Below are 15,396 nucleotides of genomic sequence, written 5' to 3'. Positions count from 1 at the left end.
CCATGTGGGGTAACATTAGTTGATTCCAAAAATGTAAAGCCTCAATTAGGGGTAACATTATTATCATCAACATCATCATCATTACTAGTTTAATGGTCATTTTCCAGGTTTTATGCAGATTAGTCTGTTGCTTACAGACTTCTTTTTCTCCACCACCCTGACCCATCCTTTACATCAAGACCCAGAGTTTTTATATCATCTGACATCACTCCTACCATATTTTTTTGGCTTCCCTCAGTGGTACAACCCCTTTATCTACATCTTGGTGAACCTCTTTATTCAATCAATCAAGGCCTTTCACTCACCATACCTAACGCTACCTTAGTAAGTTTCTCCTCAGCATAACACACCTCCATGCCAAAACTTTCTCTTAAGGATTTATCTTCCTATTACCTAATTACACACCACACATCCACCTTATCATCCTCATCACAGTTTTCCAGCTTTATTTTATGTTTCACTTTCATTGATAAAATCACAACCCAATACAGCATACTACTCCATAGACACCTTTCATAAATTTCACCCATCCATGTAAGAGATGCTCCCCTCAAAGTCACAATGGTGGACAACTCTGGATTCTCTCTCTCTCTTCACTCTGATAATTCTCTTCTGTGACATCACCTCCGTCTGCACTCCTAAACAACACCAATGCCAATATCTAAATTTACCCTTGCTACATCAGGATGCTGCAGCCTCCCACACACTTTCTACAAGCAAAAGTGACACTTACTGCCTACAGACTACCTTTCATGCCACTACATTTTTAATTCAATTGGAGCACTGGAGTACATTTCTGTCAGAACATTTAATATATATGCCACATGGTCATGCACCCACCACTTCCATGCTTTCTAAACTTTCCTCTTCAACCATAACCTTGATCTTTCCTGCACATACCTTGAGGTATTCTGCATCCTAGCTAGCTTTCCATTTCAACATCTTGTGCTTGTATTTCACTTTACTTTTTGCTATTAAAACAAAATCATAGGCATACAAGATTTTGCATACCATTACTTCATGCACTTCTCTTGTCATCTGCTTCATCACTATCATGAAAAGCAATGGACTCAGAACCAATCTGTGGTGCTGCCCAACCTTACTCTGAAATCGTTCATTATTCCCTATCTGTTGTGCGGATCACTCTTCGTGTTCCCTCATACATCGACATCACCACAGCCACTAACTATCCATCCACATGTAACTTTCGCAATGCCCACCTCATCATCTCTCATTAACATCTTGTCAAATGCCTTCTGTGATCTGGGGGTAGAATAATGTCACAGTCCCTCTTACATGGCATACAGGGCAGCAAAGGAATTTGGCATCTGCCCTAAACATTTCTGCTTCTAAAGGGGACAGCACTCCGGATTATTTTAAAGGTATAGGCTCCCCTTCTTTTAGAAACATTCTTATTCGCATTTGGCATAAAAATATGACATTAACAATGAAAAATAAGAAATATTTTAAAAATATATACTTTTTGGCTAGAACATTAATTTTAATAGTGACTTCTTTTAGCTATAGCCATAGTAAACACAAATTGTTCTCCTTTTGTGTTGAGAGTGAATTGAAATAAAATATTTGCAAGCATTTTCCTTTCTATGATTGGTTGCTGATTTATTTAATGAAGAGTCAAAGGAAAAAGATTTCAGTTAGAATGTTTGGAGTTTCATCAGTCTGTTCTTTTTCTAAATGGGCTTAATGTGCCTGTATTATCGGTCTGCTGCAATACATTTAGAACAATGTAAAAAGAAAATAAAAACAAAATAATTATGGCTGTATGTTCACTAGAAGATTTTGTTTTTTTGTGTGCTGTGATTTTTTCACAATTACTTTAGTTTCCACGGTAACATGGCATAATGACAAATCAGTTACTGAAAGCATTGGATTTTCCATAGCCTATAATCTAATTAGTAAAAACTATAAAAAACATATCCCACAAAGCCTCAACACACCCTGCCCCTTACCTGCATTATTATGAGGATATGAAAGCACCTCAAGGTAATGTGACAAGTAACATGTAAACAAAAACTTTGCTAATTTAGCTCACTTTTATAAACTGGTTACCATACCTTGTCGAGAATATACAAGATTTACATGCTAATTTAAAACAAAGTATTTTGTGCATTTTTTTTCTTCAATATCCATGACTCAAGTTTTCAAAACACTGTTAGAACACTACATGCTCCCCTGCATGTAATGAATAGTACAGGTGGTCTAGAAGGCCTCTGCCACAAATAGAAGACACTTAAACTGATGTTAATAACCATTACATTATCTATAAAATAGTACGATGTAAAGCAGGGCTATGACTGGTTAATATTTACTTTTAAAGTAAGGTGGGACACTGGCTATGAACTTTGTGCTGCAGAAGACTCCAGTGACCTGCAGTGAATGATTATGTATTTGTGGAATTTCCAGTTTCTGCTCAAGCTGCAAAAAAATGCATGTTATTTTAGATGCCATCTCCAAACTGAGGACATGTAGTATGTGTGCCTGAGATGCACTGTTGTCCCGCCCTGGTTTAAAGTTTAACTGGTTCCAGATGCTCCCATGATATCTTAAATTCGGGAACTGGAATGATATACATTTTATTATGGAAGTGGGTTATTTGCATCACAATTGTATGTTGATGCTTGTGCTGTTTTTGCTAGTATTTTATTAACATCACCAGAATGATAAGCTGCTCATGGTTTTCTTTAAGGTCCTCTTAAGGGCTCTTAAGGCACAAAAACAAAAAGTTCATTTCACCTCTATTAAAATTACTGGAAAATCATTTTTTTAAGCATTCAGAAATAAATTTGTAACTATTCAAATTCTGCAAACACTAACATGTTCATGATAAATTCTGTAAATTATTGATCAGGTCAAGCCAACAATAAAGCAGGTTTGATGAGGTAAAATAAATGATGAGGCAAACAATTACAGGCAAAGACACCCAATAGCACAAGGCAAAAATATTAAAATCAAGAGAGACCACCAAGGGTTAAAAAAACACAAAATTTAGTAGCACTACACTAGAGGCCTTTGTAAGGGCAGAACATTATGAATTCAGTGTATTGTATGATGTGTTCTTGCTTTTGTTAATTTTGGGTTATTGTTTTTCGTGTCTATGTTATTTCTGTCAATTTCAATTGTAATTCTGTCATTGTGTACAGTCAGTTTAAATGTTCTTATGTTCTTTATTGTTTGTGGGTGGGGCCCCAGGGGCATCCTTAACTTCACCACCTCCTTCTGAATATTTAAGCTGGCTGAGAAGGCTCAGGAGCTAGAGATCATTCATTTACACTGGAGTATTTGTGAGTACTGTTTTATTGTTGGATTTTCTGTTTTTTTTTTGTTTGTTTTGTTATCCATTATACTTGCCTTCTATTCTTGGATGATTCCTCTGGACTGTGTATTGTGTCGTTTTTGTTGTGGAATGTCCTTTTAGGGATTTCCATTTTTTTTTTTGCTTATTTAAGTACTTCCTGTTTTTTATGAATAAATTCCTTATTTAAAAAGATCCTTTGTTTACCCTCTTTTATACAAACAATGTGTTTGTAGTCATCCATTTTCTTCTTGAACTTCTGCTATATGTTTCGGATATTTAAGTGTAATTTTGAGGCTTAGTCCCATTATTAAGGCTGTGAAGCCTGAGGCCAGCCAGTGGAGCTCGGATTAAGCCCACTCGAGTAAGGCCTTTTTCAGATAGACAAAGGAGGCCTGGGGCCTCATGCATAACGCCATGCGTAGAATTCGTACTATAACATGACGTAAGCACAAAAGCTAAAATGTACTTATGCACAGCAAAAATACAGATGCAGGAATCTGTGCGTATTCCAACTTCCACGTTCTTCCGCTACATAAATCCCAGTCAGTGTGAAAAGTAACGTACTTGCATGCGTCTGCTGTTCCGCCCCAATTCCTCCCAGAATTATGCCTCTTTGAATATGCAAATCAATATAAATCACCCTTAAGCTCATTGTTCTGTGAAAAGACAATGGGAAAAGCATGGGGGAAAATATAAGAATTTCAGCAAACACCAAGTGGAGGCAAAGGAAAAACATACTATTTGTTGGTTTAAACAGTGGTATAATCAACAAAAGGAAGTTGATTGAGTGACATAGCGTGTCGGAGAAAGCTCAAGTTCACAAAGTCTCACAGTGCCAAAATAAAAAAGAAGTCACATATCAAAGTAACTGTGAAAAGGCGAGTTGTAGCCCACTGTCTGAGTGTCATATGAAAGCTTATTAGGGTACAGAGAAAAAAAATAAGCACACAGTGGGAAAAAAGCACGAAATGTCAACTTTAATCATGAAATTTCCACTTTAATCATGTAGTTTATTTTGTCATTAAAGTAGAACATCATAAACTTCATCTTAAAATCATTTAATTTACTAGTTTCTCAAATCCCATCGTAACTAAAGTAGCACGTTAAATGCTTTGATTTTTATTTGATCTTCTATGTGCTCTATGTGTGTGAATCACTACGTGCTTCCGTTCTTTCTCTTTCTCCGACAAGACACAGAATCCATTACATTCATGATATTACAGCTCTCTGAATAATTAAAATACTGAGATGTATAGGTGATACAATTTTCATAATGATTGGAATAAAAGCATGTTATTAAACATGGGAACACAATGGCATAGTGATTGTTCATGTCTCACAGAAGATGCTGCTGCGCCATGCGTGACCTTCGATGAAATAATTTATTGTACCAGTGCTGTCTCTTTCAAACGTACTAACCTCCAATTCCTGTCCTTACTTTTCTTTACCCAAATACCCAATCGCCACACAATCAGCTCAGTAATAGACGTTAAGCCATCTGTAAGCTTACAACGATGATTCTTCAAAACTTTTAAGGAACATTGAAATATCTTCATAGTACGTGTTTAATTATTCTGTCCGTCTATCCTTCCAGTGTCACGCCAGCACTCACAACTTGCTAGTGCTGCGGCACCATGTCCTCACATGTTTAATCATTAACAATACAGAATATTTAAATGAAATTAAATTTTTACCTGTATAATATAATCAACATATTTTGCTGCATTTCATCTTAATAATGATATTGTCATCATATGTAAATATGAGCTTTATAAAGTGGCGCAGGTTGTGCAATATTATAACTGTAGTGCAAGTTTACAGTGAGGTGATTGTACTTATAAGTAAAGACAGTTCTACAAGGAGCAATTGATTGAGTGCATTTAAAGTTCTTGGGATGAAACTGTTTCTGAACCGCGAGGTCTGTACAGGAAAGTCTCTGAAGCTTTTTGCGATGGCTTAGGCAGCATGTGCTTGATGCTTGATGAAACCTTGACAATTCCACCCTTATGTACTTAATAACCTCATACCGGGGAACCCACCATATCCACAGTGATAAGGTATTCCACCATATGTAAGAGCCAACAATAAGACAATGCCAAAAAAATCTAAATTAATTACAAATGTGGAAAATTTGCAAAATCCACCAATGCAGTAATTGCATATGAACTCTGTATCCAGCATTAAGGGCTCCATGCCACCTAAAAGAGTAGAAAGAAAGAAAAGTAGTAATAAGCTTAATAATAAATGTTAATATGCTGCAAATAATTTGACAAAGAAATCAATCTGTGTACAGAAGTAAGTTTTTTTATTGAAACAAGGTTTGGCCACCACAAAATTACATTGATAAAACTGGCAATTGTTCGATTGTTACATCATTGGATTAGAAATACAATAAAGTGGATGTGTCAATTAAGCGAAAGGAAATTTACTGCAGTAGTAAATTAAACTTTCACTGCTTCCACTATCAGGAAATAATTTTTTCAATGTTTATGTGTTGGTTCTTTTAGATAATTTAAATTAAAACACAAACAGACTAAAAAGCAATCAATGTTTCAAAACAAAGGTACTTTTATGTATAATCGGTCTCTTCATTGATTATTTTAAATACAGAAACACACAATGTGATCAACAGTGCATCTGGCATACTGTACATTAAAAAACAGCAATTGACTATAATATTAGTTCATGAAAAACAACAAATCCTGGTTTTACCTTTAGATAAATGTAAATAACTCCCACGCTCATCATGGTACTTGTCAATTTGTGTCCTTACACTTTTTTACTAGGTTATTTGACTAACCTGGATTGAAATTAAAAGATTTCTAAAACAGATTTAAAGTTCCGATGAAACTGCTCTATGTACAATGTAACAATAACTTCAAAAACAGTAATCAATTAGGAATTCATTGCAGAAATACTGTACACACTGCCCATGACTGTTTGTCATAACTGACATATGGCTTGTAAATATTTTTTTTAATGATAAAACTGAAATTATTGATTGCAGGGATTTCTTGTGCCACAGATTCACTAACAAAGTGGCATGTGCCTGAGAGCAATGTCATTGATTTCATGCTATAGAGAATATTTTTCTTTTGATGCCTTTTTCTTAAAGTTTAGCAATGTTACAAAACTCAAATAGAAAGTTTCAGTCCTTTGCCTTTCTTTTGTATGTTTTATCTTTATTATCACAATGATATACTCTCTGAGCAAGCAGCAAGTGATATCACCAGAGACACAAATAAACTTCATTGGTCATAAATGAGCACCAGATTTAAGTATTTCTGCTTGAGTGGCATTATGCGTCAAGAGTGCACGGTTACTTTGGATGTAAAAAAACTCAGCAACATGTAAAAGCATGAAAATAAGAATTCATACAGATTTAATGTACTGGCACACTTACAATTATTCAGCTCAGCCATTCCTTTTTATTGTGAATTACAGTAGCAGTAGAAAATAATAGATAAAATAAGGGCCAAAGCTTTCTCTTGTAATTAAATATTTTGTAAGGAAAAACAATGTACTCACTCAGTCACTTATTGCCTAGCTTTACAAGCATTGTAATCTTTAAAATATAAAACATACAAAACAGTAGTACTACTAAAGTAAAAATACACATAGATATTGTAAACTCAATGCCCGGTCACATCATCCACCCTTTTACTATAATGGCTTAACCATCAAATCAGTCCAACACCAAAAGCTGTCAGGTATACAATCCAAGATCTGGGATGACTAGATCTAAGCAGCTGAATATTATGTATTTCCATGTTCTTGGTTCAGTCAAAGCCCTTGTTGTTTCAAGCTCGAGCACCTCAATCTACCATGGCCTGACATACAAAGTGTCAGTGAAACTGCCGCTTGGTTGATATGGGCTGTAGTTCTGAGATCTACCAGAGTGAAGCCATGTGAATCACAGAACCCAAGAATGACTAAAGCAAATATGGACATGTAGTGTTGAATTCCAAGACCTTTGTTCCTTTCATTCTCCATGGATATCCTGAATCCCCTTTTTTAAGAGCTTCTGCAGATCTCTGTTTTTTTATTTTTTTTATCTATTTTTTTGTTGTACAGTAAATCTACTCCAAGTACCGTGATCTTAGCATATGGGGAGCTTACAGTATATGCATGTCTGATTCTTAGACATACTGTATGTTATCTGGAGATATGTGCTCCTTATAAGGTTACCCATTACAAAATGGTCTAAAGCAATGGTTCATATCCAGGGGCCACAGATACCATAAGATGGCTGTAAGAACAAAGAAAATAATCATACATAGCAGCAAAATACTTAAATCACTAAAATTAAGTTACAGCATGGATGTCAAAGTTATAATTTTAAAGCAGATTGCTTAATCTATATTAAAGACATGTTGCCTTCAATGACAGTCAGTTTTCTCAAAGACCCCTTTGAAAATGCATTTTGTGTATAAATTATATTCATATACAGCTTAGCTGGATTACATTTACACCTGGCATAAAAATGCATCTTCAGTGGCTGTATCATGTCTGGAAAGAGATCTGACTGATGCCCAACATATAAATGACAATTAGAGGTTTAATGGATGTAGTTATCTGTGCAGTTCAGTGCATTGCAACCACTAGCCTGTAGTTAGAAAGGAGAAAGGCAGCTCATAATGACCCAAGAAACTGTGAAGAGTGTGACATAACACACTGCCATCAACAAAGAATTTAAAAATGATGCCAAAGATGTGAGAACCTCATAAAAGAGATGGTAGCTCAAATTTATGCATGCCACCACTGTCACTCTGTTGACTTTTTAAAGCTGCACAGGTATGTTTACCAGACTTCTGCCAAAGCCCTACATGATGCTTTTGTCTCTTCCACTTCTTGGATTTTGCATAAGAAGAGAAAATACATTTGATTTTCCACTTGTCTTCAAATCCGGCTATTGCTGATTAATGCTCAAGTACTGAATACAGAGGATAATGAAGTAGCTTCTGCAATTAAGTTATGAAAAAATATCTGCAGCGATTAATTCTGTATTTTACAAAATTACTTTTGATTTTTTATTTTCAGAAATATGTAACAACTTTATGCTTAGTTTGAAACTTAATATTTGAGTCAAGTGAGTAGTGAGAAGCTTTTGTTGTTATCAAACATATCTACAGTGATAAATACAGTAATTCCTTGTGATTTGAAGGGGATAGGGTTGCAAGACTCCCACAAATGTGAAAATCTATGAATAAGTTTTGAGCCCATGATTACTGTATATTCTAAGTTTATTGTACTAAATAAGATGCAAAAAGTTACAAGAAACATGAAATAGAATAATCTATGTGTAATCAAATCATATGTTTGAGGCTTTCTGCTGAGACAAAAATGTGTGGTGCCGCCCAGATTAAGTATGTAGTTTACATATTGTAATTATTGTATTATGAATTCTTTAGTGAACAGCAACTTTTTACAAAGTTTTGCCTCATATAATACATTTGTGTGTATATTTGTGGTAGTAAAGGACAAAAATGAATAACATTAAAGATTCAGAAGAAATCCAACAAAACACTAAGCACAAAATAATAAACACTTACGACCCAATCCAGTTTTGCAGACGCGGAAAATGGTGATGTAGTTATGAAATGAATTCCCCTGTTAACAGCCACCTGAAAGTTACGTAAACTTTTGTCCTACTATGATGCTGAAGTATGTGAAGATTCTTTGAAGTTGGGAGAGCTCCCAGATGAAGAAGTTTTCCAACCCAGACAAAATCACATGAGCAAGTGGGCACAGGACAAGAACATAAATCCAGAGAAAACTGTAATCCAAAGGATGTAATTGTAATCCAATTGTACAATGAAGCGTTGAAACAAAAACTACCACCGATTGTAATACTGTTAGCTGTTTATGATTCACTTTTAAAGCAAGCACTCTCATTTGTATATGCAATCCATTTAAGTGATGCAGCTAGTCCAGTTGGGCTAATTCCAAAATATCCACTTCAAGCTACCATGAGGTTCACCACTCACAAGGGGAAGGATGATAGTGAGATGGAAGAGTATGATAGAACTGGGCATAGTAGATCTTGGTGGTAGAAACTGGCTCTGGTGGGGAAAAAGCTGGAGATTGTGTCAGAGATTGAAAAATATGGAAGAGGCCCTTACATGTGTAGCAATATTCAAACGTTGATTCTGCTTGTCATTCAGTTCCTACGATTTTTATACACAAAACTGTGTTGAAGTTAAGTCAAGTTCATTCAAACATTTGGCTCGACCAAGTGTGCATCCTTTCTATTCATGATTTTCATACACAAGACCTAGCCCAAACTGGAAGACCATCCAGTTTTCCAAAAAACTTAGTTTTTTAAATTATTAAAAATTAGTTTTCCAGTTTCATTTCTCTGGATTGTAGATGATAGTGTCACCTTGGCCTCATTAAATTGTAATTGTTCTTCTAGTAGAAAACTTAGATTTAGAATTTTAAACAGACCTAAAATAGTTAACCAAGAATTCAAAATAACTGACACCAGAGCCTGAACACTGAGTCGAAGAGGAATTTCAAAAGTGTTAAATACCTGTATACACAAAATTACATGCACTATACACTTTAGTTATCAGTAGTCTTGGGTGAAGCTAATTATTTGATAACAGCTTTTATACAGTCATGTTTGTGATGTAACGTCAACTAGCCTCTGGTGCCATTCCCCTAGGAACGATCTTTAATGTCTAGACAATGGCATCACAAAGTGGTGGAGCCCACAAAAAAAAACAAATGGTGATGTAGTAAACATCCAACAAAATGAAAATAAAAAATGACTTTGAGATACACTACTAGGAATGAAAATTAAAAGTGACTTAAATGTCCGTGGCTTAAAACTTCCCAAAACCACCTTCAGAAGTTGGAAGAAAATTTTTTCTATAGAGAAATAAATGTTTAAAATGTAAAGAATCCTAACAGTAATCTATACCGCATGTGGTGATCATGGAGTGTGAATAAAATTTGCACATTCAAAGCTTAGTTCATGATACTCTCCTTAAAATGAGTGGCAAGAGGCTTGTTCTTTTCAGGTAAGGTTTGAGAAGCTGCTCCAAACGTATTGCAGGAGTTCAAGTACTTTGGGGGCTTCTTCATGAGTCTTTGCAGAGGCAGCAGTTTTACAAGCAATGTATTGGACTGTGTTCTTGAAGAAGGAAGTAAAAACCTTTAACATACTGGTCAGCTTACATTCCCATTTTCATATACTGCTACATGCTCAGGGTAGTGACCAGAAGAATTAGATTACAAGTGTAATTGGCAAAATAGCAGCACAGGGTTGCTTGACTCAGTTTCCCTAATAGGGTGAGGAACTCATCGATGCCTGAGGACCTCCGCATAGACCCTCTTCTTTTTCTGATTGGGAGAAGCCAATGGTGGTAATTTGGTCATGGAGTTAGGATATCCACTGGGCACCTCCCATCAATAGGTTACAGGGCATGGCCCACTGAGAAAAAAACCTAGGACCAGATCCAGGAAACACTAGTAGAATTATATTCCTCAACTGGCCTGTTGGTTCCTGGAAAACATCAGGAAGATTATGGTGGACAATCTGTCCAGTTCCTTTAACCGTGACCATCACCGGGATAATAAAAGTGATGGTGAAAGTTAAGTTTATTAAATGTTTTTGATGGCCTAATTTCTTAATGCACATCATATACAAAATTTGCTTGATAAACAGTTCTAGTTATGCAGCAGGCATCTGTCACAAAATATAGGGCATCAGAGAGTACCAAATATTTTTAGTCATTACCTCAAACATTGTAAATATCTAGTTCTGCTAATCAAATGTCTCTGTTTAGAGTCTTAGCAATTCTGTTTGTATGTTATGTATTTCTTAACCAACGTTAAATTGACTAATATGAGAGTGCATACTTTGCAATGAACAGACATGATACCCAGGTATGGTTACCAAGAGAGAGAGAATAACCATAAACCTCTTGTTTGAGAAGTCACAGGCATGTGAAGAACCTTCACAAATAAAGAATGTATTTATACTAAACAAAAGGTAAACAATAATGGCAAGGAAAGGTAAAAAAAGGTATATTCAAGATAATCAGTCTTCACACCAAATATCTCAATGGACCCCTGAGGGACTTACACCTAGACCTAAAATATAAATGCTGGTTTATCTGGATCTTTTGACTTTCCCTTTGAGCTATACTTTTAATTAATGTATTGCCCTTTGGTTTCTGGTTACATATTTAGTTTGGATCATTATCATTTTGACATCTGGCTTCCACTGATCTTTTCCCTACATATATCATCTCCTGAGATCTCATGTATAAACGGTATATATGCACAAAAATGTTGCGCAAGCCCGTTTCCACGCTTGAATCGCAATGTATAAAACCTAAACTTGGCATAAAGCCACGCACATTTTCACACTAGCTAAAACCCTGGCTTATGCAAGTTCTCTGCTCAGTTTTGCAAAGCAGTGCTTTTGTTCCAGTGTGGTTTCCCTTTCTTTTTTAGATGCACATCCCTGACACGGCTTTATAAATACACTGAAATCAACCGCATATTGTTTATTAGTTTCTAAGCTTACAGATGGCTTAACATCTATTACAGAGCTGATTGTGTAGCGATTGGTTCCTTGGAGAAAGACAAGGAAGGACAGGAATTGTAGGTTAGTACATTTGAGAGAGACAGTACTACTGCAATAAGTTATTTCATTGAAGGTCATGCACGGCGCAGCAAGCATCTTGCGGGAGGCAGGAATAATCTCTGGACAGGGTGCCGGCTCGTCAGTATCACTGCGCCACCATGTTCCCATGTTTAATAACATGCTTTAACTCCTGTCATCATTAAAATGATATCAGGTATACATCTCAGTATTTTAATTATTCAGAGAGCTGTAATATCACGAATGTAATGGATTCTGTGTCCTGTCGGAGGAAGAGAAAGCCCTTTTACAAAGCATGTAGTGATTCACACACACAGAAGAACACATAGAAGAACACATAAAAAAGAAAGTATTTAATGTGCTACTTTAGTTACAATGGGAACTGAGAAACTAGTAAATTAAATGATTTAAAGATGAAGTTTATAATGCTCTACTTTAATGACAAAATAAACTACGTGATTAAAGTGGAAATTTCGAGATTAAAATTGACATTTCAAGCTTTTTTTCTCACTGTGTCCCTATTTTTTTCTTTTCTCTGTACCCTAATAAGCTTTCATATGACACTCAAACGGTGGGCTACGACTCGCCTTTTTACGGCGACTTTGATATCTGACAACTTCTTCTTTTATTTCAGGTACTGTACGACTTTGTGAACTTGAGCTTTTGTGTGTTTCTCTGACACCTATGTCACTCGATCAACTTCCTTTTGTTGTTTATACCACTATTTAAACCAACAAATAGTATGTTTTTCCTTGACTCCACTTGGTATTCGCTGGAATTCTTCTATTTTCCCCTGTGCTTTTGCCATTGCCTTTTCACAGAACGCTGAGCTTAAGGACTATTTATATTGATTTGCATATTCAAAGAGGTGTAATTCTGGGAGGAGTTTGGGTGGGGCATTAGGCATGTGCATGTGCGTTACTTTTCATGCTGACTGGGATTTGTGTAGCGGAAGAACGTGGAAGTTGGTGAACACACAGATTTATGCATCTGGATTTTTTAGTGCATACGCACATTTCCACTTTTAGTGTGTTGTTTTAGTATGAATTCTACGCATGCCGTTATGCATGAGGCCCCTGGTCCTTTCGTTTCCTCACAATAATTAATGGAAGCTATATATATCTAACAACAATATCTTATTCTGATATCCTCACCATGGGTGAATAAAACAAAAGAACTAAACTCACATTAGTGTAAGTTAGAAGTAAGAATCCTCAGACAGCATTAGACTTCTTTATTTATAAACTTTTTTAGGTGGAGCACAAATTTTGTGTTGTGAGTTTTGGTTTGTTATTTGTTAATCGTTCTGGTTCGCAGAATTTTTGTTTTGCATCTGACTATGAATTTTTCCTCTTCCTTTGTTTGTTTATTCCCTGGTGCCTTTTGTCTTTTCCCTTCCTACTGGACAATTACCACCCTATAGTGTCCTTAGCAAACTCATGTCATGTAAACCCTGGTATTCCCTAAGGTTACGCTAGAAGGAGAAACTAAAACTGAGCTCTTCAAAGTCTTGTTTTGGCTGCCTGACCTATATGTTCAAATGTGAGTGTCTGCCTAAAGTAAGTAGCTTAGACAGTGTTATAACATAGACTGCACAACTCTGATTTGGGTAATACTTGTATGCATTTTGTTAAATGACATTACTTTGTTTATTCATATATATAGTCATCTTGTTTTTCATTTCTATGAGCTGTTTATACTCTCAAGACTGGCCTTTACATTTTATCATTACATCCTTTCTTGATGGTTGTGACCAGTAGGTGGTGGAACAGCACCCCAAACCTCCTCAGACACACCCACACAGCACAGTCCTGGATTCAAATAAAATATTTTATTTATTCTTTACCTCCATCGTTCATTCAATTCTTTTACACAATAATATATCACAACAACCTTCTTCCACACCTCCCTTGAAATCTTGTCCACATTCTTCCCGAATCTCACCCTTATAGGAAGCTCAGCTTCTTTTATACCAGAACCAGAAGTACTTCCGGTGCCACATCATTGCACACTGGAAGCAGTTCCGGGTTAGGTGGAAGTCTATTTAAAAGGGGTAATACTGATGCCTTATAGCTGCACCTCATGGCACCCAAGAACCCCAACAGAGCTGTCCATAGGACTACTGTTCCTAGCCTGCCCTGTGGATATTATTGTGGGTGCCCCACCAGTGGGATGCTGCCACCTTGCGTATAAGGGGAATATAACTTTGGGACGCAGACACCTCCATTGTCCTTCCATTGTAGACTTCTTTTCTGGCTGAAAGCCAACCACCCCACCCCACAGGGACACCCCTCCAGCCATCATGACATTTACACGGTGTAAATGAAAATGATCACAGCCCTTGATGCCCAAGTTTTTGGATTCAAATAAAAAACAAATAGCAGTTTGTGAAATCAGTTTATAGTTAGGATTCAACTAATTAGGATTTTATTTATTGTTAGGAACTAAATCTATGGTTTCTTATTTTGTCTTGCATTTTTGTTTTTTGTGCTCTGGTAATGAACTTCAGCATGTGTATCTACTATCCTTTTTCCTGGTTATGCTAAAACATTTTTGACCCCCAGACCTTTTATTCCTTCTTAATTTGACATGCCCTTGAACATGAATAATTCCTTCTGGTCACAATAAACAGTATCCAAAAATCAAAGCACAAATAATTCAAGTAGAAAAAAACAGCTTAAGGAACAATATGCAATGTAGATGGGCTGAAGAGGAAAAAAAAATCTGAATATGGGTACATTCATACGGAGGAATCTAGCACATGATGTTACATTCCAGCACATGTACACTGCCAGTCACTATGCACATCCCACTATTTGTATGAGTATAATCCAGAAAACAGGAAATTAAAGTTGCAAAATAATTATAAAAAATGCTTACAAAAACACAAAAAGTGTTCAATCAACTGTTATTCAACTGTTAGTCATGATCCATGGGTAATTGAGAAGTACTTTTTTGTCCACGCATTTTCTTATATTGTTGAGGGAATAGTCAGAGTCTACCCTGGCACCATCACGTGTTAAACAGGGATTAGCCATGCTCACTTCCACAGCCACATTCACTGCCAGTGTGCCAAATGCAATTTCCAGTTAAATTAACACTAATATCTTTGTGATGTGGAAAGTAACAGCAGCACCTTGGGAAAAGATGGGGGTACAAGCTGACATGCAGGCTGACCCGGCCAGCAATCAATAATTAGATTCATATTTAATTATCATAATTTATTTTTAAGTCAATTAGTAAAATTTAATATAATATTCTCAAGCCTAATTAACCCGAATCAAGGCTAAGGTGTCCAGAGTCTATCCTGACAGTGCCAGGCATGGAAAAGGTACTGAACTCTCGGACGAACTACAAGCCCAATGTAGAGCACACTCATGCACACCCACCTCAGAGTCATATCGGGCAAATTTAGAGATGCCAGTTAAAACTCCATATTTTCCCTATTTTTGACATTTACCAG

General features: G+C 36.2%; 1 protein-coding gene and 1 long non-coding RNA gene across 4 annotated transcripts in view; one reads left to right on the top strand and one right to left on the bottom strand.

Annotated features, from left to right (window-relative positions):
* Positions 1-15,396, top strand: part of si:ch211-168k14.2 (phospholipase D1) — a 213,282-nt gene that overhangs the window by 170,973 nt on the left and 26,913 nt on the right. The gene's annotated exons all lie outside the window — the stretch shown is intronic.
* Positions 1-15,396, bottom strand: part of LOC120523463 — a 42,714-nt gene that overhangs the window by 14,117 nt on the left and 13,201 nt on the right. The gene's annotated exons all lie outside the window — the stretch shown is intronic.

Source organism: Polypterus senegalus, chromosome 2 (assembly GCF_016835505.1).
Source record: "Polypterus senegalus isolate Bchr_013 chromosome 2, ASM1683550v1, whole genome shotgun sequence".
Classification (NCBI taxonomy): Eukaryota; Metazoa; Chordata; class Cladistia; order Polypteriformes; family Polypteridae; genus Polypterus; species Polypterus senegalus.
This window is presented reverse-complemented; position numbering and strand designations above follow the sequence as displayed.